We start from the raw sequence: 27,527 nt of genomic DNA, 5'->3' as shown, positions 1-27,527 counted from the left end.
GAAGAGATGTGAGTGGGTGAAAATGAGGCTGCTTCCATGAACGAGGCTTCTCAAGAAGAGTTGGCCGATAAGAGCGGCAAGTTACTTTGGTAAATTATTCTTCAATTTACAACTTTGGTAAAATATCCTTCTCCAGTGTCTGATGGGAAGCTGTCCTTTAAGGACCTCTATGAAGATAATTTACTGTTCATTCTCCTATATTGAAAAAAAATGGGGGTATGCCAAAGAATAAGTCATCTGACATGCGATACAGGGGGATGAGACCCAACAATAAGCTTTGCAAAAAAACTGGGCCGTACAGTTAACCATAAAATAAGCCTACCTGGAAGTAGCACAAATCACAGTCTGTTTCCACAGAATAATTATATACTACAACCAAGCTTATACTAAGTTCACCATTTTATCCTTGCACGGTATCCTTTAGTTTCCCATATAGCATGCCTGACTCAACCCACCCATTTCCACCATGTAAACACCTGAAGATTTTGGCAGCAGCTGTCCTTGGCTCTCCATACCTCTGGCCTTTCCTGCCTGGGCACTACCTGGAGATTGGGGTATTCTGCAGCAACTGCCCTTCTGCCTCCATGCCACACTCTCTAGTCAGTGCTCACTGCTTCCTAGGTTCTTCCTCCACTCCAACCAGTACTAGCAGTGCACTGCCACCATTTCTCTGTCTTTTGCTGATTCATCAACACTGATGATGTTGTCCATACTTGTACCAACCATGATAAGACAGGCTTTGTTCTTAAAGACTTCTTTCCTGGTGTTGCTCCTCTGTTCAAAACTTCCTTGGCAGGAGTGAGCTATGATTGGGCCACTGCACTCCAGCCTGGACAACAGAGTGAGACCCTGTCTTCAGAGGCTGCCAAGCTGCTCTCGTGCTGGCCTGCCACAAGCTCTCGGGGCCTTTCTCTGTCTCAGTCTTAACTGTCCACTTACCCTACTCCTAATTACTCCCAACAGCCCTCTCTAATCCTAACCACAATACTTCGATCCTAAGAGAGTATTAATTATAAGATGCACCATCAATTCTGTAATAGCTTTTGAAGAAATAAAAACCCCACCACATTAAATATATACATTAATTTTAAGACATTTTAGAATTTCAAAAATGTCAAATGTTTAAAAAATAATAACCTTGTTTGGATGGCTCACTGCAGCCTCAACCTCTTGAGCTCAAATGATCCTCCCACCTCAGACTCTCAAGCAACTGACAGTATAGGTGCATGCCACCATACTGGAGTAGTTTTAAAACTTTTTGTAGAAACAGGATCTCACTCTGTTCCCCAGGCTGGTCTCAAACTCCTGGCTTCAAGGGATCCTCTCAATTTGGCCTCCCAAAGTGCTGGGATTATAGGTGTGAGCTACCATGCCCAACCCAAAAAGTAATCTTAAATGGTAAATGGACAACCAGACTGTGGTAAACTCCCAAAATGGAACAGTAATTAGCAACAAAAATTAACAAATTATTCATAAATCCAACAGCCTGGATGAATCTCAAAGGTATTGAACTGAGTGAAAAGAGTCACTCTCAAAAAGAAAACAAAGTACTTTGGGAGGCTAACATGGGCAGATCACCTGAGGTCGGGGGTTCAAAACCAGACTGGCCAACATGATGAAACCCCGTTTCTATTAAAAATACAAAAATTAGCTGGGCATGGTGGCATACGCCTGTAGTCCCAGCTACTCAGGAGACTAAGGCAGAAAAATTGTTTGAACCTGGGAGGCGGAGGTTGCAGTAAGCCAAGATTGTGCCACTACATTCCAGCCTGGGCAAGAGAGAGAGACTCAGTCTCAAAAACAAAAAAAAAAGGGGGGGGGGGGGGGAAGAGGGGAGGGGAGAAAAAGAGGAGAGGAGAAGAGGAGAACAGAATGGAATGGAAGGAAAACAGAGATAAGACAGAGAGCAGATCAGTGATTGCCAGAGCTAGGAAAGGGATGCTTGTATGGGGGCAGCAGAGGGACTGGAACTAAATCTATACATGTCTTAAAATTCACAGAATTTTACATACAGCAAAAGGAGGTCAATTTTATTGTTTACTATTTTTTAAAAAAATTAATGTGACTTTCAAATCAAGAAAAGTAAAACATATATGTTAAATATTCATAGGGTTGATCGACAGGTGCTAGATTTATGGATTAATTTTTTTCCCTTTAATGTGTACTTTTTCATATTTTTAAAATTTTTCAATGCATTTGAATATTACTTTTGTAAATGGAAAAAATAAAAACTGTAGAGAATCTTCCTCAATCAAAAAACAATTGATCAGATATGTATTATTGTTTGTACATAGATTTAGCTATCTTGTAACATTTGTTACAAGATGCATTTGGCTTAATATAGTTAATGGCTTCAAGATTACAGATCTGGTAAAAACTGTGTCCCCACTGGATGCTAAGACAATAGGGCAGGGAAAGCTGGGTGCCATTCAGGTGGAGGGAACAAGAGCATTTAGAGTGCAGATCCCAGAAAGGGTGGTTAATCAGGAGACCCACTCTCCCACTAAATATTTCGAGAAGAGTCACACACAGTGTAGGGAACATGAAGGTTCAAGCCTCAAGATATACAGAAGTAATTCTGGTTCCACTATATAAAAGAGGTTGTAAGCAAGAGTGCCAGAGGAGAAGAGAAACACTGATCTCCTGGAACGTGTGCTCCAAGGGCTGTGTTCCCAGAGCCTTGAACAGAGGCCGCACCTCAGACATGTTTGCTGAATGAACAGATGGATGGCAATAGGAAGTGCCCAGGAGGTGAAATCAGACCTGGCACCACAGCAATGGGCTGTAATTGATGAGGATCTTGAACTTGGCTCACAAGGTAAAGAAGGAAGTATCCACTTCTGTCTCCTTTTGGTATCTCCCATAAAACCTAACCAAACGTTTTATATACACTGAGTACTCAATAAAAAGGACTTGTATAACTGAAACTAAAAAGTCAGACATGGTAGTAGGAATGTTTGGTTCTTCTTCTTTCATCATAATGACATCATAAAAGCCAAAAAAATGTTCCCCTAGTCAAAATCAAAAAGAACTCCATTAGCTTGGTTGCAGGTGGGAAACCATAGTTTACTAGATTACTTGGAGGGTTGATTAGGAAGTTTTATTTTCTTAAAATTAAATGTCTCTGGGTGCTTTGAGACTTTCATTTCTATCGATCCGGTGCATTAATGATAATGCCCATTAAGACATTTCCAGCCTGAAATTGATTCAACCATATGTGACCGTGTAAGATAAACAGTGTAAGACTGTTTATCAGTTTGTAAATGTCTTCTTTGGGAGCACCCACAACTGCTTTCTAAGGAAAATCCTAGACTAGCCTGTAAGGACTCAAACCAACTCTCTATTACCTTTAACACTTTTTAATCTGCTCTTAAACCAGAAACATAAAAGTCTAAATTAAAATGGAACCTGACAAACAGTACTCAGGAAGGCTTGCTTGCTGGAAAGGTAAGCCATCCAAACATTATTCCTGATCAGGAATTGGCAAACCATATTACACTGGTCAAATCTGGCCTGCCACTTGTTTGTGAATGACCTACAAGATGAGAACAGTTTTAATATGTTTAAATGACTAAAAAATAAAAAATCAAAAGGAGAATACTATTCTGTGACGCAAAAATGATAGTGGAAATTCAAATTGCACTACTCACAAATAAAGCTTTATCGTACATAGCCACACTTTTTCTATACAATGGCAGTGCTGACTAGCTGTGACAGACAGCTGTTTTAGTTGTGCCTAAAATATTTGCTATGTGACCCTTCGTAGGAAGTTTGCTGACCCCTGTTTTAGATCAATGTTTCTGAATGTGCCAATTAAGTGTTTTATTTTTTTTAAAAAAAGGTCTTGTGATTAAATCAGTTTGGGAAATACCAGGCTGATTTCTTAATTGTAGGGCTTCAAGGAGCCTTTAATATGCCAGTATCAATAGCTCTTGCCCAACCCATTTGCTCCTGGCACTTCTCTGTGGGACAGCATCTCCCAGAACCAAGATTCCTCAAGGGAGCACCTTTGGAGATGCGAAGAACTGCACTGAAACACCCTGCACAGGCCTCCCATGGTGCCCTCGTCCTACTTGGGGCTTTGCCACCAAGGCTACCCCAAGGGACACTGCAAGAAGTCAACCAAATGACTATGCTATCACTGCAGGGAAGCAGGGAGAACAAGGGCCCATTTGACCATGCAGTATCCTTTTATAGAGTGCACTTATGGGGAAAGTTGATGCAGTATAAGGAAACACTCTTCTCGTGACAATCTGTATCTTACAGACACACAAATTTTATCCTTGATGGTTTCCCTTTTTATGCTATATGAACTGTCTGCTGTACAAAATAAAATAAATAAACTTTAAAAAGCTTTCCTTTTTGCTTTGGCTGCTAGGAAACTCAGAAAACCTTCCTAACTTGCCTCTAGGAGATTTTATTTATAGTTTGCACTTTGTGAACTAACCCTTATCCTGGCTGTGCCTAATTTTCCTACCCACGTGTTCCTTTTGCCTCATTTCCTAATTTTTAAAAAAACACTTGCTGGGCACAGTGGCTCATGGCTGTAATTCCAGCACTTTGGGAGGCCGTGGTGGGCAGACTGCTTGAGCTCAAGAGTTCAAGACCAGCCTGGGCAACATGGTGAAACCCTGTTTCTAAAACAAATACAAAAATTAGCTGTTGCGGTGGCATGCGCATATAGACCCAGCGACTCAGGAGAAGTAGGTGAGCACTCCTGAGCAGTAGGAGTAGTCTACTATTACTTCCAGTTAGTAGTAGAAGTAGGAGAATCGCTTGAGTCTGGGAGACAGAAGTTGCAATAAGCTGAGATCACGCCACTGCACTCTAACCTGGGTGATAGAGCAAGACTCTGCCTCCAAAAACAACAACAAAATTCACTGCATTTTACACATATATGTGTGTGCGTATATATATGTGTGTGTGCGTATATATATGTGTGTGTGCGCGCGTGCGCGCGCGTGTGTGTGTGTGTGTGTATATATATATCTGTAAACTGCCTTCAAATATTTTTGGATAAAAGCAGTGTGTGTGTGTGTGTGTGTGTGTGTGTGTGTGTGTGTGTGTGTGTGTGTGTATATATATATCTGTAAACTGCCTTCAAATATTTTTGGATAAAAGCAGGGTATAACTAAATACATATGTATATTGAGGGATTACAACATTCCAGAATCATGTGTTGAGAGGATGCTGGAAGAAAGAAAGATGCAGCCTAGACTACTAAGAGAATGAACCTCTCGACAGTAAAACTCAGAGGGCTCTCAGAAAGCATTTGTACTGTAGCAGCAGACTCCAAGCTTGCTCTCTCACTATGGAAAATTGGGAGAAGCAAAGGAACGGTAAGTGACCCTGACAAACCCCAGTCCTCAGTGCTGAGAGCCAGTGATTTAATCTGTTGTCATCACCGCAATTACGAGCCTACCACGATGTGTTGCATGAGGGCTCCTTCTGCTTGCAAGCCGCAGTGGCTAGGAGCTGCTGGCCTCAGCACTTGGCAGCCCAGCCCCGTGCGGCGGGGTTGAGGGTGATGGGGGTGGTGCACCATGCAGCTGTTACACTCGGTTAACATGCTTGGGATTTTACTGGCTCCTTTTCTGGAAGACTTTGGTCTCACAACCTGCAGGGAGCAGCCTGGCCTGCCAGCTTTTAGAACCTGTGAGACCAAATATTTAAAGAGTTCCGCAACAATGGTTAGAAAGAAGCTAACCCTGACCCGCAGAAAATAAAGTGCCAGGTGGGGGAGGGAAAGAATGAGACTCCAGTTCATGAGGCTGCAGAATTCCAATTCAGAGCAACGTTATGTAACCAAAATTTCTGAAGGCACGTGACTGAAGGGCTTAGGAGAACTTTTTAAAGAGACAGAAAACTTCTAAGACTGTGTTTTACCCAAAGCCATTGGTCTGGGAATTAACATGTGAAGAGTAAGTAAAAGTCTTCTATAATCCCTTAAGACCTCGCCAAGAACCCTAGGAAATAACAAAAGCTTAGAAATAATTTCTGTTCCTTTGTCATTTACACTCTTCCTCTGACCCTGTACCCTCAGGTTCCTCAAGGTATTAACATCTCTACCTCCTTTAAGCTGGAAGAAGCTGTCTAGTCGCCACAGCAACATTTACTCACCACTTTGTCATTATTCACCTCACTGGATTTTGGCCATGGACTCTACCACATCACAGAAACTGTTCTCCCTAAGGTTGCAGATGCTGCCAGATTAAGCATCTTAAAGCATGCATTGGTCAAAAACCTTCATCAACTCCTTACCGAGAGAAATAGAAAGTCAGTTTAGTATTTAAAGCCCTTCATGACCCAGCCCCAATCTGTACTTTTCCAGTTAGACTGCATGCTCCCCCATGTCCCTCGTGTGCTAAATTCTTCTCTATACCCTCTGCTTTCTGAAGTGTTGTTTGTGTTGTTCCTATACTGGGCTACTTACTCCACCAATCTCCAATGTCTAAGATAGCTTGCAGTTAAAGGCCTGGCTGCAATGCCAGCTTTTTTTCCAGTAAACCCTCACAGCCCCACAGAATGGAAGCCACCTCTCCCCCATCTGCCCTACCCATGCCTGCAATCTGCCCCCTCTCTGATGGCAACAGCCACTGTCTCTGGCATGTTGGTGGCCACTTATGGACATGTCTTATCGCTGTGACAGGCTGGGAGCCAGTATCAGGTCTGGTAATGAGATTGGCTGAAGGGATACAATCCCTTCCAGCACGTTGAAGGCACATATGTAATGAATAGCTGATGGAGAGATGAACGAAAAAATGACCAAAGGGCTTTTGTGGAGCACTTTTCCATTCAGTTTTGCCACTGTGTCTTGGGAAATACATTTAGGATTAGAACTCATGACTTCCTGGCATTCAATCCTGTGGTCACACCACAGTGTTATTGTTTCCAAAGGTGTCCTTTTCTGTCTTCATCCCATCTTCTTTTCTCATAAACCAGTGTTTTACAAACTGTGGTTCAGGGACCATTTCCAGATTAACAAAATTTATAGAGGCCCTCCTCTGTCCGTGACTCTGGGTCTGTCTCCGTGCTAGCAAGTAATTCTGGGGAGGAGGATCTGGGTCAATGATGAAGAATGGGTGAAAAGCAATGGAAAAAAATTAAGAAATAACCTTAAGTGGATAAAGAATAAAACTTTCAATCCAACACTTTCTTAGATTAGATGGCATCACAGTTTATATAGAAATCAGCACATTTTATGTAAACTGTAGAAGGAAAAACAACGGAAGAGCTGGATCATTCACTCACAAGGATGTGTTCCCAAGTGTACCATTGCAGAGAGTCCAGCCAGATGGGTGCTGTAACATTCCAGTACAATCTGATGCTGAATTCATCTGAGCCTCCATTTCACAGAGCTGGGATCATCATTCAAACCTAGGTCTGTCCCCTTGTTCAGTGGGGCTGCGCCTTTTCTTTTCTTTTCTTTTTTTTTTTTTTTTGATGGTAGTTGCCAATATCATAATACTCTTTCACTCACTTCTACTCACACAAAAGATGCTAAGAAGCAGACACAAATCACAAATTTTTTAGAACAGGAAAACTCTATGGTCTATTTAGAGCAGAAAGTGACCTTGGTCCATTTGCCTCCACCTCCCCAGCCTAACACTCAGTGGTAAAGTGACACTTAATGAGGCCACATGGCTAGCAGAAAGAAATGATGCAGCACTGTGGGCAGGCCCTTTTCACCTGACCAGGGGTTTCTAACCTCGGGTCCTCAGAAAGGTCAACTCAAGCTTTAGCAAAATTCTACACCAAGTGAATGTGATTATTAAGTTCTTTTATTTTTTAAAGGATAGTAATGAAACTTAATCCAAACAAACTGAAATGGTCCGCCCTGTTACGTCCCTTTACTCATCGGTTCTACTCACCGGTTCAATGACCTTCTCATTAGTCTATGTTTTTTTTCTGTGTGTTTGTTTTTGAGATGGAGTCGCGCTCTGTCACCAGGCTGGAGTGCAGTGGTGTGATCTCAGCTCACTGCGACCTCTGCCTCCCAGGTTCAAGCGATTCTCCTGCCTCAGCTCCTGAGTAGCTGGGACTACAGGTATGTGCCATCACACTCAGCTAATTTTTGTATTTTTAGTAGAAACGGGGTTTCACTATGTTGGCCAGAAAGGTCTCAATCTCTTGACCTCGTGATCCACCTGCCTCGGCCTCTCAAAGTGCTGGGATTACAGGCGTGAGCCATCGTGCCTCTTTTTATACTTTAAAAAAACAACATCCTGAAGCAGAGGACAAAGGACAGGACGGGTCTGGGACTATGGGAGCCAGAGATCAAGGGATGGGCCAGGAAAGCCATGGTTTAAGCCCAGAAAAAACATTCAAATTAATTTTCTTCCCCTCAATTTTCATTTGAAGAATGTTAAACTTTCAGGAAAGTTGAAAGAATAGTAAAATGAACATCCATATACCCTTCATCAAGATTCATCAAATTTCAACATTTGCCATATTGGCTTTATCTTTTTCCTCCTTCTATCCCTCCCTTCCTATGTCTAGCCAGTTGTTTTGTGTGTTTATTTTTGACATCCGAATTACTAAGAAGTATGTACAGAGATGGTGATACTTTCCCTCTGCATACTTTAACATGCATTGTCCAAAACTAAGGGCATTCTTCTATAGAACCACAACACTAACACCACAGCCAAGATTAATACTTTCATATCACCCAATTCACAGACCGTGTTTAAATGTCTTTGATTGTTTCCAAAAAGTCTCTTTTGCTTTTCGTTTTCCTCCTGATCCAGGATCTAATCAAAGTTTCCACACTGTATTTGGCAGTTATGTCTCTTTAGCCTGTTTCTTGTTCAACTATCTTTTGTTTTTCTTTTTCCTTTTTTTTTTTTTTTGAGATGGAGTCTCGCTCTGTTGCCCAGGCTGGAGTGCAGTGGCGATCTCAGCTCACTGCAAGCTCTGCCTCCCGGGTTCACGCCATTCTCCTGCCTCAGCCTCCCGAGCAGCTGGGACTACAGGCGCCTGCCACCACGCCCGGCTAATTTTTGGTATTTTTAGTAGAGACGGGGTTTCACCGTGTTAGCCAGGCTGGTCTTGATCTCCTGACCTTGTGATCCACCCGCCTCAGTCTCCCAAAGTGCTAGATTACAGGCATGAGCCACTGCGCCTGGCCTATCTTTTGTTTTTCAAATATAATGTTGCTTTTTTATTTTGAAGAGTCCAGGTCAGTTGTCTTGTAAAGCGTCTCATGTTCTGGATTTATTAGATTGTTTCCTCACAGGAGGAGGAAGAAAGGGATAGAGAGAAATAAACCAAATGTGACAAAATTCATCTCCTCTGTATTTCCTATAAATGGAAAGTTGGGTAAAAAGGCTTGACTAGATTCATGATGAGCATTTTGGCCTCAAATTTTCACAGGTGATGGTGTGCATACCTTCAGAAGGCACAAATGTTAGGCTGTCAGGTTGGATTACTTGGTTAAGGTGCTAATAGCTAGAACTGTGTATGTTAAGGCTACCTTTTACCCTTTGTAAATAATAAGTAACATATAGAATGAGACTTAGAGATCATGTGAATATCCTGCTCTCAAAAACCCTTTTGGGGCTGGGCACAGTGGCTCATGCCTGTAATCCCAGCACTTTGGGAGGCTGAGGCGGGCAGATCACCTGAGGTCAGAAGTTCAAGGCCAGCCTGGCCAACATGGTGAAACTCCATCTCTACTAAAAATAAAAAAGATTAGCTGGGCATGGTGGTCGGCACCTGTAATCCCAGCTGAGGCAGGAGAACTGCTTGAACCCAGGAGGCAGAGTTTGCAGCGAGTCGAGATCATGCCACTGCACTCCAGCCTGGTCAACAGAAGAAGACTCCATCTCTTTTCAAAAAGAAAAAACAACCTTTTGGTCAATGGTTTCAGCATTTAGATGACTTGACTTTTGCCTGAATGAATTATAGCCTTGTAAATTGTAAAATGTTTGCTAATCCTATATCTCCTACATTTGCTGGCTATCTTCTATTAAAAGAAGTTTTTTCCTGTCCCAGTGTTTTTTGTTTGTTTGTTTTTTCAGTGTCATTACAAATTCATTGATTTTTTAAAAAAATTCACTGTGTTATAATCCATTACCATTACTGCCACTACTATTCCTTTTGATACCTAAATTTTCCCAAATTAGGCTGGTGGGAGCCCTTTCAAGTGAGCCTCCATATCTCTGTGGCAAGTCTCTCAAGCTGTACAATGCCTGCCCCAGGCTTATAATCACTGACTTCCCTACACAGCCCAAATTCCTTCTTGTGGGAACGGCATTTAGAAACCAGGCTGGGGCATAAGATATGCTCATTACTACTGAGCTACCATTGCCTCCAGGCCCTTTAAGCAAGCAGAGTTAGAAAATATTGGGTTGAATCACATGAAATTGCTAATATTTGACTATGTGTGGCCTAAAAACTGGCAATGTCATGTGGTTCAACCCAAATGCTGTTTAAAAATCATGAGTTCATATTGACAACCCCAACTGAAATCTAATACCGTTAAGTTCTTATCTCCCCCATTCCATATTTATATCTTTCTTTTTCCAGTTCCCAATGGCCTTGATATTCAAACCTATTTCAGAATTACAACGCCAACACCACTCACAACAACAAATCTATTCAGTTTGATTTCTTTGGTGGTTTATCCTTAGAATATACTCACTATGGGTATATGGTTCGAGTGCTTAAAAGTTACTTGAATTCTTTTTTCTGTAGATGCTGATGCTATACATTCAAAAAACATTAGGCCCATTTGCTTTTGTTTGATTTCAATTTTAGAAATTTTGCTTTTACCACCTTTTGGATTATATTACTGAATATTTAAAACTTTAAGTGGTTCAAAAGTTAGTATACGCAGAGAAGTCTCATTCCCATCTCAATCCTTCCCCTAGCTCTTACCTCTCCCCTATAAATAATTATTTTCATCATTTTCTGGTTTACCCTTTCAGTGTTTGTTTTCCTTTTTGATTGACTGATTGATTGATTGATAGATAGATAGATAGATAGATAGATAGATAGATAGATAGACGGATAGATACATTTTTCTCATTTTCTTTCTTACACAAATACTCAAATACCATTAATTCTCTTTTCATTTTGCTTTTTGCACTTAATAATAAATCCTAGAAATCACTCTGTATCAGTTCAGGGACCAGAATCATAGAATAATCAAATTGGAAGGTTACCCTACTCCAAATCTTATCCTCTGAATGCCCCCAAACAAAAACCAAGCACACAGATAAATCCACATCTTGAAAGCTGGGATGGAGAGGTGAGAGGAAGAGTTCACTGCATCATTAGGCAATAATTAGACAGCTCTACCTGTTAGCAAGCACCTTTATAAACTGAATTGAAATCTGACTCTGAGAAACTTCAAAATTCAGGCCCTTTATGGCCACAAAGAATTAGCTGACTCCCTCTGATACCATACAGCTCTTCAAACGTGACTTTTTTCAAGAAATATGCCCATTCCTTTCTTTTCTAAACTGTTTATAACTGTGAATAACTGTAGCCTTTTTCTTAAATTTTCACTTATTTAGTGTCAAGAACAAGTCCGGGTTGTAGGAACCAGTGGAACATCAATGTGAAGGAGATATCAGAGATCAAGAGAAAGACAAGAAATGCTACATCCAACAAATATTTAGTGGCTATCTACTGCTCTAGGGGTTTGGGACACATTTGAGAACAGACAAAGATTTCTACAGGGGAGGAGATAAAAAATAAATAGTACTGAAATTAATTGCTATGGAGGAAAAAAAGAAACATTAGAATACAGTAAGGGGCACTGAGAGTACTGATTACAATTATGAATAGGATAGACAGGATGGGCTTCACTGAGAAGATGGCTCGTGAAGATGACTCAAAGGAGGTGCAGAAGTAAGGCCTAGGCTATCTGGGGGAGAAGAACTTGGGCAAAGGCCCGGAATCCACCAAGTTAGTTTACCTGAAAGCACTGAACTACTGGGCACAACTCAACCAAGAGAGTTTGTACGCAGGGCTGAGATGGCTTGGTCTCTGACTCTTTTATTTCCTGTCCAAGAAGATTTATATCTAGGCTTGCTGGTGTTCAGAATGCAGCTTTCCATGCCTAAGGGTGCAATGAGGGCAGCCGAGTCCCACCGGGCCAGAAAGTCTCTCTATCCGAAGCTCTCTCTGAACATCTCTTTCTTCTTTTATCTCTGGTAGTAGTTTACCTATAATCCAGATTTAAAATATCAGATTGCAGTTACTTTAAAACAGCCTATGAGAACACTAATTAATACAAATTAAGTTTTAAAATCAGACAAAACAAAGGGACTGTAAGCTTCCAGGAAATAATACCACAGAAGGATCAAATACCTAAGCCCCTAAATATAAAGTGTTAAGAGTTAAAGCATAAAAAGTTCTATATAATCTATAAAATCTTCTCAGATTTTATAAACATAGTAGAGGTCTTCAATATACAAGAAATCTTATTCTCATTAAAAACACTTTTTTTTCTCTATTTCCTAGAGATGGCCCTTAAGGGGATAGAATTATAACAATGGTGGGTATTATTTTTACTCTCATTTTGTGGGTGGGGAAACTGAGGCCCAGAAGGATTAAGTGACTTGCTCAAGGTCAAAGAAGCCCAAGGTCACAGAATTACAGAGCTATGACTCAAAGGGACAGGAATTCACCAAAAGGGAAGTTATTAAAATAACTCAATTAGACCAAGTTCTATTTCAATGAGAGCTGAAATCTCCCCTACTTTTACCCTTAATTCCAGACTTTTTTTTTTTAATGAGATGGAGTCTCTGTCACCCAGGCTGGAGTGCAGTGGCTCAATCTCCGTTCACTGCAACCTTGGCCTCCCAGGTTCAAGCGATTCTCCTGCCTCAGCATCCCAAGTAGCTAGGAGCATGCGCCATCACGCCTAGCTAATTTTTGTATTTTTAGTAGAGACAGGGTTTCACCATGTTGGCCAGGCTGGTCTCAATCTCCTGACCTCGTAATCCACCTGCCTCGGCCTCCCATAGTGCTGGAATTACAGGTGTGAGCCACTGTGCCCAGCTAGAATTCCAGACTTTATCTTAAGATTTAAACACTCTGGATGCATTTTGGCAAAAGTAATAATTTATCCCAAATCTCTATGAGAAAAAGTTTCTCTGACTAGGTTGACAATTACTTCATTTTAGATATCCCATCCAAACCTGAAAACTTCCCACCCTCAACCTGAAAACCTCCATCCAGAGTTCTGATATAAAGTTTCTTCATAGTGAATACTCCTTAGTATGACTGAGAAAGTCAAGTCCCAAGTACTTTCCTTAGGAAAGGAGATATAAAAATAGGAAAATGGTAGTAAAAGAAAGAATATGTATGAATACATTTTGACTTAAGTATACTACACTTAAAATTTGCTTCTCAATTTCCAGAAGTGACATAGTTAATATGTAAAAATAAAACAGAAATTGTAACCAAATTTTAATATGACTTTATCTGAGACTAAGCACAGTGGGGTAAAGGACAGCATTTAATGGATTTAAATTCTAGTGGACAGAATTAAGAATAGTCACAAAGTGAAGGAATTTACTATGTCTAGACATCTCTCCTAGATTTCTATTTGAGGCACAATGTATTTCTTTTCTCATCCTTTGAATTCCCGAGTTAGGAATTCAGAACCTGCTGTTGAAAGGATCATCATCCTTAATTCTCAATCCATTTATCAGGCTAAAATGCAAATGCAAGTGGTGAATGCATTTCAACAGCCCTGGAGCTCCAAAGAGACTTCTCAGGGAACATGCTGAGCTAACTGGGGAAGGGTTAAGCCACCCCTATTTTTCAGATCTGAAAACAGTTGTTCTGATATGAGAAGAAGCATTACAATGGTGCCAGCTCCCTTCTATAAAAGCTATACACATTTTTTGCACAACTGTATGATTGTTATGGCAACCATAAAAATGGAACTATCATTCTTCACATTACACACTACCCATACTAGATTACCTACCTACATTTGTTCTTCTACATTACCCAGAATTTCTTTTCAGAAAATGCTATGTCTGTCTTGTAGATGTTTAGGAGCAAGATAAAGTGGTCTCTTTCAAAGGGAGAGTCCACAACAATGAATCTTTCAAAAGCCTTGCTCTTCAAGAATTCTAGGGCTTTCCTGTCAAGTCTTTTAATCCTATGGTCACTGGGAGGCCTCAAAATATTCCCCCTGGAGGCAAAGGAACTGCCTGGAAAATGTATTCTCAAAATGAATGTTTTTTATTCAGATGATGATGTGGAAAGATATTTTTGCTGAAGCATCATAAATGATGCTTAACAGGCCTGACATTGTTTTATAAAATATTGAGAGTATTTACTAGAGTCTCAGTTTAGTGAGATAAGAGACTTTTGTAAGACAATCATACAAACATTGTAATAAATTTGCTGCTGAAAATATAGAATAACAACATGAATATATTTTTAAAATACCAGGCCAGGCACAGTGGTTCACGTCTGTAATCCCAGTGCTTTGGGAGGCCAAGAAGGGAGGATCACTTGAGCGCAGGAATTCAAGGTTGTAGTGAGCTATGACGGCACCACTGCACTCCAACCTGGGTGACAGAGCAGGACTCTGTATAACAGTATAAAATCTATAAAAATTCTAACAGTGAGAAAATTTTGACAATGAAAGAAATCTGACCTAACTGATTCCACCTTGCCTTTAACCTCCAAGTTGCCCTTGCTCATTCCTGGGCATAGGTCGAACTAACTTTGGGAGGAATTTAATTCATACTTCAACTTTAAAACAAAGATGATAAAAGCCTCTCCCCAAAACAAACTGCCCCCTTCCCTGGGGACTAGACTGCCTTCATAAAACTAACAAATTAGCAAGATTTAAAATAATGGTTTAGGACATATGCAGCCAGGGGCCACAAGATTCCCCACCTCCCAATTTCTCCTATGGATAACATTATTATTATCAAACCTAAGGCTGTTGTTCAAGGCAAGGGCATGGGGGTTCATGCCTGTAATCCCAGCACTTTGGGAGGCTGACGCAGGAGAATAGCTTGAGCCCAAGAGTTCAAGACCAGCCTGGGCAACACAGCAAGACACCATCTCTATTTAAAATAAAAAGAATTGTAAACTGGCTCATCTGGTCTTGTGGCACCCCCGCCCACCATCCCCACCCCACTCAACCCCACCCCAGGAACTGACTCAAGACAAGAGGACAGCTTCAACTCCCCATGATTTCATCCCCAACCCAACCAATCAGCATTCCCCATTCCCTAGCCCCTGCCCACCAAACTATCTTTTAAAAACCCTAGCCTCTGAATTTTCAGGGAGGCTGATTTGAGAAGTAATAAAACTCCACCTGTTTTAGCCAGCTCCACAGGTATTAAACTCTTTCTCTATTGTAATTCCCCTGTCTTGACTAATTGGCTCTATCTGGGCAGTGGGCAAGAAGAACCCATTGGGCAGTTACAGTGTCTCAAAAATAAAACAAAACAAAATAAATTTCAGCTGTATTTCAGGATAATCAGGGATTCTATTATTAAATTGAGTATGACTTTGTAATTTTTAACAGAAGAAAGTATGAATTTCCTTCTTTTCATTAATGGAAAAAGCCAAGCTTAGAATTATATGTATTTCAAGTATTCATTTTGGGCCCAAACTCTGTTGTATCATTCAGAGCTTGTTCTATAGTTTTTTGTTTTGTTTTTTAAAAGCAGGCTAAAAATGACTTCCAGGTTGATTTTAATATTAAATACTTAGATTCTAGGTCAAAAATATGCTCATAGTAACTGTTTGTTTCAGAGAGTTTCCAAATCAGGAATTGGAACATAGTGAAGCATGGAGTGCTACTTCTCTACTCCCAATAACTTCAGGAGAGGAGGAGTCCCAAGTGACCCCTCATGCAACCTACACCTCTTCCTGCGCTTCCAGGTTGGGGGTCACCCAGCACACACTCTCTACCTCAGCCCAACTCTCATAGCCCAGTCCTTACCAAGCCCTAGACTGGCCCTGAATTCATAATGCTCCCTTTCCATTCCTACTAAAGCAGCTCTCTTCAAATGGACTCCAGTCTCCTTTCCCGCCTTTCAAGTCCTTTACCACTTAGCTGTTAGGACGAAGTCAATTCTTACAACGTACAATTACATTAAACTCTCCTTCTCAAAAACCTTCACTGGCTTCTAGCTATCTTTGAACTATAATCCTCAGCTTGGCATCCAGTATCCTCCATGATCTGGCTTCAAACTACTTCTCCATTCTTACTTAATGTGACTTAGCTTCATTAACATGGGACCCTGGTAAACCAGTTCTGCCAAAACACCCTGAATTCATGATTTTTGCAGATTCACAATCTTTTCTTCTAGACTTTATTCTTTTTAAAGGACTATTTCTCTCAATTAATATATAAATACATATTATACATATTTTTAATTCCAACAATATCTATCTATTTCAGTATCTTGCAATTATTAGTTTGTATACATACACACATAGAAGTAGCATATATATCTATATACACTAATATTTGTAAGACATATTCCCATTAATATATACTAAGATATATATATAGTAGAGATAATAAATATTTACTAAATTGAATCTTTTTTTTTTTTCTTTTTCTTTTGAGACACAGTCTTACTCTGTCATCCAGGCTGGAGTTCACTGGTACAATCCTGGCTCACTGCAACCTCCGCTTCCCGGGTTCAAGCAATTCTCATGCCTCAGCCTCCCAAGTAGCTGGGACTACAGGCGAGCATCACCACGCCCAGCTAATTTTTGTATTTTTAGTAGAGACGGGGTTTTGCCATGTTGGCCGGGCTGGTCCCAAACTCCTGGTCTCAAGTGATCCGCCTGCCTCGGCCTCCCAAAGTGCTGGGCCTCGCCCTGAATTGAATCTTTAATTGGGGTCTTCCAACTCCAGTCACTAGAAAAAAAGGCTAGTAGAGCTATGAATGCTTTCCACCTAATAGTCTATGTACCAACATATCTGTGAGAGTAGAAACTACTTTGGGTGATACCTTGAGACCTCCAACTATTTCCTAGAGAATTTTGGGGGTTTCTTAGAACCAAAGTCCTTTGGATTATAAATATACTAATACCCAATGATAGATGAAATGGGGAATAAAATAGGCAAGAGGAAGCAGAAATTCGAACCAGAAGGTAGTTTAAAATTTTTACTCCTCATATGACTTAAACATCTTTTTGTTAAGGCAAGGTGCCTTAATAATCATCAGAAATAAAGGGGCAATATTTTATCAAGAATAATGTATGCTAGACCCTATGCTAAGCACTATGCCTGTTATTACATTAAACTCTGCCACAACATCATGAGACAGACATTATCTGTATATCCCTTTTAACTTTAAAGAAAGTAGGGCTCACAGGAGCTAAAACTTGCCCAAGATTATATATCTAGTAAATGGCAGAATATGCCTCTAAAACCTATGTTCTTGTATTTCACTCCTGTGATAGCAGCATTTAAAATTCCTAAAGGTAGGAGTGAACGCAGCTGTGCTAGTCACAGGTTGTCTGTCCTTACACTCACTCATCCAAACTAGCATGTAAAGTCAAAACGGAATAATCTGATCCTTGCCTAGAATTTGGAAATTGGGACAGAGGATGGGAAACAAGGAAGAAGGAGTGTGCAGGGAGGAAAGAGAGAAATCAGTCTCCCTTTGGTTGGATGGGCCCGGAGAGCACCTTGGTAACTGTAGATAGCAGCCATCCCACTAAGGAGGAGGAAGCAAAGGAGCTAGTCTGAGTGAAGGGGAGGAAGGAAGCCAGTGAGTGGAGTAGGAGAGGCAGAGAGGAAGAAAGAAGTCTTTCTGGGTTTCTTGCCTCACTGCAGTCCCTGGTTCTCTGCCCTTGGATTCTGGGAGACATCACAGGATCCTTAAAACAAATTCCCCTTTCTGCTTAAGTGAGTTCCAGTGGTTTCTGTTATTTGGGACCAAAAAAGTCTTAATTAATGCAACAGCTGTGGAAAGTTTCCTAGAATGTCTAACTTGTCCTGGCTTTCTCTAACGCTTTATCATTATCGAAAGCTATGACAGGACATTACAGCCGCCACTTCCACACTGCCCCCTGGGGGAGCGCAGAGAGCTCCAGGTGTGGGAAGGCAGAGGGAGGGCACTGCAACTTTCTAGGAGTTTAAAAACTGTTGCTTTTGTAATTAGAATGACATAAAGTACAATGCCATCAAGTATTTTAGCCAGTAGGAGCTTAAAGAAGGCAAGCTCTAACTTCTATTTTCTCAGTATGAGGAAGGGGGAAGTATGAAGCGCTTCTGATTTATTTTTTTATTCAACTTTTTTTTTTTAATTAAGGGCATAGGTTTAAGAAAGTGGAGACATGAGGACAGTGAGTTAGAAATTCCAAAACTGCAGACCTGAAATCAAGTCCGAGTTCCTCCCCCTCAGTCATGTGACCTCAGGCAAGATATTACTACTCAGAGCCACAGTTTCTTTATCTGTAAAATAAGGACAAGTTTCACAGGGTTATTATTTCAATGATTAAAGGAGATGATAAATATGTACATAAAGATATAACATAAGCCTTCAAAAATATCTTTTGGTATATAAATATATACCCCATTAACAACAAACGTAAGTAAAAACTTCAAACTTCTGTACACATTTGTTTTCTTTATGCTGGATATTTTTGGTCAAACACCACAGGAGATGATCTACTACCTAAGAACTGATTTTTTTTCTTAGCATGACCCCTGGTATATAACAAACACCAGCATAGAGAAGACAGGAGAGGGATGTTCGGTGAGTGCCTACTATGTGCCCAGCTCTGTCTTAGGTCTGACAGATATTCAAGATTAGAGTAGCGATTTAGTATTTTCAAAATAACTCTATTTCAAAAAGAAACTGAAATATGACTATAGAAAGGGATAACTGAACACACATTTAAAGTACTGTTATGCTTGTGGGAACACTCCTATCCTAGGAATTCTAATTACATCTGTAAGACCACAGAACTGTTTAAATAATCACAATTTGAAACTCTTGATTCTCCCATATACAAACTTATAACTGCACTAAGTCACCTCTCAGGCAAAAAGACTACATGGCAACTTTACATTTGAGCACTAGGAGTAAACACAATGTAACTAGGCCAATTTCTTCACATATATAATAGAACTTCCACACAAATGAGTGTCCTCAAAGTTACAAATCCATACACCTACTATTCAGAGAATGCTGCAACTGCTCAAATGGTTCTTGGGATTTTTTAAGGATGACTTTCTAAGCCAATTCATGAACTTCACAAGAATATCAGTTTTACTACTTTATAATTATACTTTTTTTTTTTTTTTTTTTGAAGTTGGGTTATCCAACTTGATCACCCATCTGATTTACCACTCTTGGCTCTGAATTAACTTGGCTGTTTCCAAAAATTAAATCCACCCTCGAAAGATGAAGATTTGCCATTGTTGAAAATGTGCCTCAGGCTCTGAAGGCAATTTCCAAAAAGGAGTCCAAAAATGTGTATGTCGCCCACTGGTTCCTCAACCACCACTTGCCAGCAAGCTCAAATCTCTCCAATTCGCACAAATATCTTCAAGACCCTGCTTCTTTTAAGCTCCCTCCCACCTCCTCTGCAAAGCAAACCTCCTTAAAAGAGATGTTTACGTCTAGGATCCCCACTTTTTCACCTCTTCAGTTGACTATAATCTGGCTTCGGCTCCAATCACTGCACTGACACGACTCTTGAGATATCCAAAGGACAAAGAAAAGGGCTTCATGGCTAAACACAGTGACTTCTGTTCTAGCTTTGTCCCAGCTGACCTCACTGCAGCAGAGCACAGGGTAGATCACCCTTGTTTGGAACTTGTCACCAACTTTGCCTTTGCCTTTTCTTTAGCTCTTCTAATATCTGCTTTTCTGTGCCCCCAACACCACCTTTTCCTAAGAAATTTCCTTCCAACCTTTAAATTTTGGAGCTCTTCACAGTCTATCCTTGGTCCTCTTCCCTCATCAGATTATATGCTCACCCTATGTATACTCATTCACTTTGGTGCCCGTAACTACTATCTTTAGGCACCTAAACAGGTATACGTAGTCTAGACTTCTTCCCCGAGTGCCAGGCCTATTTTCTTTCTTTCTTTCTCTCCTCTCTCTTATGTCTCTCTCTGTCTGTCTCTCTTTCTCTCTCTCTCTCATCTCCTTTTGAGAACCTAGGCACAAAATGTCTCTCTCTCATCTTCTTTTGTGAACTTAGGCACAAAGTATCCAAATTTTACTCATCTTTCCCAATCCAAAAATTGTGTTGCTCATGCTCTTTAAAGCAACATCTCAGTCTTCTGAATTTCACCTTGGCCTATAGTTACTGATGCAATTCAAGGACTATGTAGGCATATCCCCACACTGAGAGGTTTTCTCAGAGCATGAGGTAACCATGGTTTTCTCTTTTCCCATTTTGAGACAGGGTCTCACTCTGTTGCCCAGGCTGGAATGCAGTGGCATGATCAAAGCTCACTGCAGCCTTGGCCTTCCGGGCTCAGGTGATCCTCCCATCTCAGCTTCCTGAGTAGCTGGAACCACAGGCATGCGCCACCACATCCGGATAATTTTTTAAAAAATTTTTTGTAAAGATGAGGTCTCATCATGTTGCCCAGGCTGGTCTCGAACTCCTGCATTCAAGCAGTCTTCCTGTCTCAGCCTCCCAAAGTTTTGAGATTATAGGCGTGAGCCACCATGCCCAGCCCTTTTTAAAAACGTAAGACAAAAGCATACTAAAATCCTATTCCTCCTTCAAAGCCAAGTTCAAATATAATCTGCTCTAAAGTTTCCAAGTGCCTCACACTATATTACTTTCCCATCTTTTTAAATCCGGTTCCTTTTAAATTTCTCAGAACCTTTTATGTTGCGATAATTGTAGATTAAAATGCAAGTATAAGAAATAATAAAGATGTTGTGTGCCCTTTACCCAGTTACCAATGGTAGAATCTTACGAAACTATAGTACAATATCAAAACCAGGATATTGACATTGATACTATGCACCAATCTTATTTAGATTTCTCACTTACACTCATTTGAGTGTGTAAGTGCTATACAATTTTATTACATATGTAGGTTCATGTAAACACCACTCAGTCAAGACAATGAACACTACTATTGTCTCAAGGATCCCTTAATTGCACCCAATTCCCACCTGTCTGGCCTCCCTCAATCTTGGCAACTACAAATCTGTTCTACAGTTCTAAAACCTGCCTTTTCTGAATCTTAAACTCAGCTGACTTTCCAAAATTGTACTTTCAAAAAGATTAAATAGAATCATACAGTATGTATGTAACCTTTGAGACCGAAGATCCATCCAAGCTTTTGCGCATATCAACAGTTCACTCTTTTTTGTTGCCGAGTACCATTCTGTAATATGGATATGCCACAATTTGCTTAACCATTCATCCACTGAAGGACATCTGGGCTGTTGCTAGTATTTGGGCTATTCTATGTAAAACTGCTATAGAAATTCATGTACAGGTTTTTTTGAGAATGTAGGTTTTCATTTTTCTGGGATAAATGCCCAGGAGTGCAATTACCGGGTTGTGTTTCGTTTTTTAAGAAACTGCCAAAGTGTTTCCAGAGTGGTTGTGCCATTTTACATTTCCACCGGCAACGTTTGAGTGATCCACTTTCTCTGCATCCTCGCCAGCACTTGGTATTGCTTAGAACTTCTTGCCAATTTGGCCTTTTCATTATTTTACTTTAGACGTTCTGATTGATGTGTACTGAAATTGTGAATTTAATTTGCATTCTCGAATGGGTCGTGAAGTTAAACATTTTTTAATTTGCTTATTTGCCATTTGTATATCCTCTTCAGTGTATGTCTTCTGTCCATTTTCTAATTGGATTGCTTTTATACTGTTGAGTTTTAAAGGTTCTTTATGTACTCTAGATACTAGTCTCTTGTTGGATATGTGGTTTGCAAATATTTTCTCCCAGCTGCAGAAAATTCTTTCTGCAGCTCATCTTTTTCTTTTCTTAACAGCATCTTTCATAGACAGAAAGTTTTTAATTTTGATGAGATCCAATTTACCAACCTCTTCTTTTGTGGACTGTACTATGTCAAAGTCTAAGAACTCTTTCCCTAGTCCTACATCCTGTAAGTACTCTTCTATGCTCATTTCTGTAAGTTTTATACTTTCACTTTTTTTTTCTTTTTTGAGATGGAGTCTGGCTCTGTCGCCCAGGCTGGAGTGCAGTGGCCAGATCTCAGCTCACTGCAAGCTTCGCCTCCCGGGTTTACACCATTCTCCTGCCTCAGCCTCCCGAGTAGCTGGGACTACAGATGCCCGCCACCTCGCCTGGCTAGTTTTTTTGTATTTTTTAGTAGAGATGGGGTTTCACCGTGTTAGCCAGGATGGTCTCGATCTCCTGACCTCGTGATCCGCCCGTCTCGGCGTCCCAAAGTGCTGGGATTACGGGCTTAAGCCACTGCGCCCAGCCTACTTTTACATTTTATACTTAAGCCCATGACACATTTTGAGTTAACTTTTGCATAAGGCATGAGGTTTAGATCGAAGTTCATTTATTTGCCTATGTATGGCAAATTCCTCTAATACCATTTGATGAAAGGCTATCCTTCCTACATTGAACTGCGTTTGCTCCTCTGTTAAAAATCAGTCAGGCATATTTGTGTGGATCTAATTCTGGGTTCTCTATTCTGTTCCATTATTGAGAAAAAAGTCACATACCATTAAATTTACCATTTTATAGCATAAAATTTACAAGTTTTTAGAAGATGTACAGAGTTGTATAATCATTATCATTACCTAATTTTAGAATATTTTCATTACCCAAGAAAAGCAACTCCATACCCATGGCAATCACTCCATGTTTTCCCTTCTCCGCAGAGAAAGGAAACACTTTATACATTCAACAGTTGATTGGGTTGTTTCCTTTCCTCCCTCTCTACTTTCTTTTTTGAGACGGAGTCTTGCTCTGTTGCCCAGGCTGGAGTGCTGTGGCGCAATCTCAGCTCACTGCAACCTCCGCCTCCCAGGTTCAAGTGATTCTCCCACCTCAGCCTCCACAGTAGCTGGGATTACAGGCGCACACCATCAGGCCCAGGTAATTGCTTTTGTATTTTTGGTAGAGATGGAGTTTTACCATCTTGGCCAGGCTGGTCATGAACTCCTGACCAGAAGTGATCCGCCTGCCTCGGCCTTCCAAAGTGCTGGGATTACAGGCATGAGTCACCACGCTTGGCCTCCTCCCCTTTTTAAAAATAAAGACAGGATCTTATTATGTTGCCCAGGCTGGTCTCGATCTCCTGGCCTCAAGCAATCCTCCTCACTCCGCCTCACTTTAGCCACTAAGCCTGGCCTGTTTCCATTTTTTAAAATAATGCTCCTATAAACATTCAGGCGCAGTGGCTCACGCCTGTAATCCTAGCACTTTGGGAGGCCGAGGTGGGCAGATCACGAGGTCAGGAAATTGAGACCATCCTGGCCAACATGGTGAAACCCTGTCTCTACTAAAAATACAAAAATTAGCTGGGCATGGTGGCGTGCGCCTGTAGTCCCAGCTACTCGGGAGGCTGAGGCAGGAGAATCGCTCGAACCTGGGAGGCAGAGGTTGCACTGAGCCAAGATGGCGCCACTGCACTCCAGCCTGGTGGTAACTCTATGTTTAACCCTTTGAGGAGCTGCCAAACTATTTTCCAAAATGGCTGCACGATTTTACATTCTCACCAGCAGTATAAGAGGGTTCCATTTTCACTACATCCTCACCAACACTTGTTATCTGTATGTTTTTTAATTACAGCCATCCTAGTGAATGTACAGTGGTATTTCATTGTGGTTTGGTTTTGCGTTTTTGTATTGATCGGTGATGCCGAGCTTTTTTTCTATATGTGTAGTGACCACTAGTATGTCTTAAAATTCTTGCCCATTTAAAAATTGTTTGTCTTTTTCATTGTTAAGTTGTAGGAGTTCTTTATGTATTCTAGATATATTAACCTACATAATTTGCAAAACAATTTTTCCCATGAGGGTTATGCTTTCACTTTCTTGATGGTGTCCTTCAAAGCACAAAATTTTTAATTTTGATGAAGTCCAATTTATCTATTTTTTTATTTTGTCACTTCTTCCTTGCCCAATCCAAGGTCACTAAGATTTACTCTTTTGTTTTCTCCTAAGAGATTTCTAGTTTTAGCTCTTACATTCAGGTCTATGATCCACTTTAAATTAATTTGTACCATGACACATTAATCGGTTTTGAATGTTGAACCAGTCTTGTATGCCTGGAATAAATCACACTAGGTCATGGTTTAGAATACTTTTTTTTTAGACACTTCTATAATAGCAATAGAATTCTTTTTATACATTGCTGGATTTGATTAGCTAAACTTTTGCTGAGTACTTCTGCATCTGAGCTCAGGAGGGATATTGGTCCACAGTTTTCTTTATAACATGACCTCTGTCTGGTTTTGGTGTCAGGCTTCATAAAATGAGATAAGAAATGTTCTCTCCTATTGTATTTTCAAGAAAAGATTGTGTAAAATTGTTAATTCTTTAAATGTTTTCTAGAATTCTCCAGTGAAACCATCTGGGCTTGAAGACTTCCTTTCTGTGAGCTTTTAAATTATGAATTCAATATTTTAAACAGTTTTGTGACTATCCAGATTGTCTATATGACATGGTTGAATTACGAAAGTTTATAGTCTTTGACGCATCTCTTCTAAGATGTTGAATTATTAACTTCTTGAAAAACCATTTGTATATTCCTCACTATCCTTTCAATGGCTGCAGTATCTGTAAGTGATGTCCTGTATCACTTCTAATGTGATGTGTGTCTTCCGTTTATCCATCTATCTTGCTAAAGGCTTATCAGTTTTATTAATTTTTTTTCAAGAACAAGCTTTTGGCTGGAATGGTGGCTCACGCCTGTAATTCCAGCACTTTGGGAGGCTGAGGCAGGTGGACTGCTTGAGCCCAGGAGTTCAAGACCAGCCTGGGCAACATAGTGAGAGCCTGTCTCTTTTAAAAATTAAGTTAAAGTTTTTTAAAAAAGAACCAGCTTTTTGTTTCACTGATTTTTCTCTACTGTTTCCCAATTTCCAATTTTATTGACTTAAGTGCTTATCTTTATATTTTCTTCCTTCCTGCTTACTTTGGGCTTATCTTGCCTTTTTTTTTTTTTTTTTTTTTTTTTTTTTGATGAGACGAAGTCTCACTCTGTTGCCCAGACTGGAGTGCAGTGGCGTGATCTTGGCTCATTGCAACCTCCGCCTCCCAGGTTCAAGCAATTCTCCTGCTTTAGCCTCCTAAGTAGCTAGGACTAATGGCACGAGCCACCCATACTCGGTTAATTTTGGATTTATTTTTCAGTAGAGACAGGGTTTCACCATGTTAGTCAGGCTGGTCTCTAACTCCTGGCCTCAAGTGATCCACCCGCTTAGGCCTCCCAAAGTGCTGGGATTACAAGCATAAGCCACCATGCTCAGCCTTGCTCTTCTTTCTTCCTAAGAAAGCTCACTGCTGAGATCTTTTTTCTTTTTAATGTAAGCACTTGGAGCTATAAATTTTCCTCGGTACTGCTTTAGCTACATCTCACATATTTTAATATGTTGTGCTTTCATTTTCATTCAGTTCTACACTTTTTAAAAAAAATTTCCTTTGAGATTTCTTCTTTGACCAGTGAATTATTTATAAGTGTGTTGTTTAATTTCCAAGTGTCTAGATATTTTACTATTGTCCTGTTATGGATTTCTAGTTTGTAGTTCCATATGGTCAGAAAACATAACCTATATGACTTCATTTTCACATGAGCTGAAGTTTGTTTTATGACTCAAGATATGGTCTATCTTGGTGAATATTCCATGATCACTTTATTTGGGTCTGGATCCATGTACTGAGTTAGCACCTAGAAAACGAGACGTAACACCCAGTCCTTGCTCTTGATGAGAACTTTGCTACCCATCAGAGAGACAGAGTCATATGTAAGTAAATTAGGGACATTAGGGCAAGTGAGCAGACTGCCAAGGGAGAAGAGAGAAGGGCAAGGCTAATTCTTCTAGAGTGAGAAGACAAAAGATTCACAGCGTTTAAGATGGGCCCTGGAAAATGGATGAAGTACAATGCAAGGCATAGGTAAGACAGAGAACTATGACAGAGTTAAGACTGGGGAAAGATGAAAGGCTGAAAGCACAACAGGATATTGCATAGGAAGCTAAGAAATTTATTTTCCTCTTTTCCTATTATCAACAGAGTTGACCATTTCATTTTTGACCTGCCCTAATATGAATGTCAGGCTACCCAACATTATTAATCTTAGGAATAATTTGCCCACACAATTACTGACTACTCTATGCTTCTTTTCTTTTTCTTTCTTTTTTTGAGATAGTACCTTGCTCTGTTTCCCAGGCTGAGGTGCAGTAGCACGATCACAGCTCACTGTGCCCTCAACCTCCTGGGCTCAAGTGATCATCTCACCTCAGCCTCCCTAGTAGTGAGACTACAGGTACGTGCCACCACGCCCAGCTAATTTTTGTACTTTTTGTAGAGACAGGGTTTTGCTGTGTTGTCCAGGCTAGTCTGGAACTCCTGGACTCAATCAATCCACCCAAAGTACTGGACCTCCCAAAGTATTGGGATTACAGGCGTGAGCCACACACCCGACCTTATTTTCAAATTCTATCTTCCTTTCACTCTGTTATTTTCCCAGGAAAGCTTGTAGCTTTTTCTGCAGGACACTGTCTTCTTTCATCTCCAACTCAGGCAATAAAAGTGAAAAGACTTGAGAGTCGCATCAGTGGGACTGGCAAAGTAGAGACCGCCTCTGAAAAGCTACTACTTCATATAAGTAGCAACAACACTGGGCAAAATTGTCAAAATCAAATTTTGCGTACTGGAAATTAACCACAGGCTTTTAACAATCTGAGGTGCAATTACTCAAGAAAAATGGATACATATCCACAAGGACAGTGAACTTTGTAAAGTTTTACTTTCCGTATTCCCACATCCCTCTCTCCAGCTCTACAGTAGCCTTAAAATCAACAGAATTGTAATCGTGGTGAAAACCAGAGGCTGAACAGTCACTGGAGTGGCCAGAATGGTTTAGAGCACCCTAAAAACAGCATCACAGAAGAAATGTCATTATTTGACCTATCCAGCAGTTCCCTGAAAACCGCCATTTACAGGGTTTGCTTAATTTGACCTTCATTAAACCTTGTTCACTGCAAACAGCCTATAGCCCCAGGGGTGTTCATCAAAAACATTCAGCAGTATTTATTTAACATGGCAGCTGTCTGAGATGGTGATAACAGTGAGCTAAAGTACTGGTCAACAAGAGCTGACCAAAAACATTAAAAGGAAAAGCTGGAGAATGAGGCATCTATAAAGGGCTGTGAAAAGGTCTGACACATTCCTGGGGATCAAGATGGTCACACTCACACATAGGGCTGTACACACGCCCAAGAAAGAGTTAAGAAGGGTCTTAGGCTCCTACTTCTGGCTGACCCTGAAGCTCTACAATGGCAGGAAGTGAAGGCTATGGCAGAGTTGTAAAGTGCATGCCTAAGCATTAAAGGTATGAGTCTACACAGAGCCTCTCAACAAACGCTAAGAGACTT

General features: G+C 40.5%; 1 protein-coding gene across 1 annotated transcript in view; it reads right to left on the bottom strand.

Annotated features, from left to right (window-relative positions):
* DIS3L2 (DIS3 like 3'-5' exoribonuclease 2) overlaps window positions 1-27,527 on the bottom strand; it is a 378,448-nt gene that overhangs the window by 132,015 nt on the left and 218,906 nt on the right. The gene's annotated exons all lie outside the window — the stretch shown is intronic.

Source organism: Theropithecus gelada, chromosome 12 (genome assembly GCF_003255815.1).
Source record: "Theropithecus gelada isolate Dixy chromosome 12, Tgel_1.0, whole genome shotgun sequence".
In the NCBI taxonomy this organism is placed as follows: domain Eukaryota; kingdom Metazoa; phylum Chordata; class Mammalia; order Primates; family Cercopithecidae; genus Theropithecus; species Theropithecus gelada.
Note: the sequence above shows the minus strand (reverse complement) of the source record. Positions and strands in the feature narration are given on the sequence as shown.